We start from the raw sequence: 1117 nt of genomic DNA, 5'->3' as shown, positions 1-1117 counted from the left end.
ATACAGTCACATTTCCATTATTACACATTATTACTATTTAGAAATAAGTTCTTAAACTTATTTTTCTTAAAACATAGAACAGTAAATAAAGAAATAAAGCAAACAATTCTCTTTTCTAGTTATGACCTTTGTACTCTGTTGCTGCTTGACGTAGATTGCTAAGCCTTATAAAATTTTGCACATGGAGGATATGAAAGGAAATAATTTTTTTTCAGGTTTTATATATATATATATACAGTTGAATAATTATAAAAATCATAAATTACTATATTGATAACATAAAATTCCGCTATAATTTTATCAAGCTTAGTAACTAAGCTGTATTTGGGTACTAAAAAAATATAAAATTTTGAGCAGACTAAAGACACAACCTACCTCCTTGAAATCTTGTTTTGAAAAAAAGGAGATGGCACATGAAAATGGCTGAGAAAACCACTAGGGAGAAATTCTGAGGTTTCGATTGGTTATTCACATGTCATATATTGAAGTAAGTGTATATAAGGGACCGTTTCCAAAAATGGAAAGAGGTGAGTGGGGCCACTGTATTTGATTCACTACATGAGTATATCTCAGCAAATAGAAAAGATGAGGTTCTTATTTTATATTCTAGCTTGTCAATATCAGTAATTTGAGTTCCTAATACATACGAAACTGTAGACTTTGTATTTTGAACCAGTGCTGCATACCACGTGACACACAAAAATCGACGTTTAATTGTTTTTTTTATATTTACTTTTAAATTAAAAAATTAAATAATGTATAATACTAAAATTTGATACCGAACTTTTTGACAAATTCATGGAATAGTAGTTCAATAAAATTTTGAATGTGAGTCAACAAATGCGATGACATGGCCTTTGACCCATGACCCATCTGGATAGGGTTAAATTAATGTAATCTGTACATATTTTACAAGAATTTTCGATTTTTTTTTATTTTGACTTTGATTATATTTATTCATTGAATAACACAACTTTTATCAATGAAGTTTATGATAAGATACAGATATATATATATATATATATATATACAGTAATTTAACTCAACAGTAGACCATGTTGGCTTCTCTTAACTATTTGTATGGCATTGCTATGTATATATTACTTCACAAGCTTAT

This window comes from Limulus polyphemus, unplaced genomic scaffold, assembly GCF_000517525.1.
Source record: "Limulus polyphemus unplaced genomic scaffold, Limulus_polyphemus-2.1.2 Scaffold344, whole genome shotgun sequence".
Lineage (NCBI taxonomy): Eukaryota > Metazoa > Arthropoda > Merostomata > Xiphosura > Limulidae > Limulus > Limulus polyphemus.
This window is presented reverse-complemented; position numbering follows the sequence as displayed.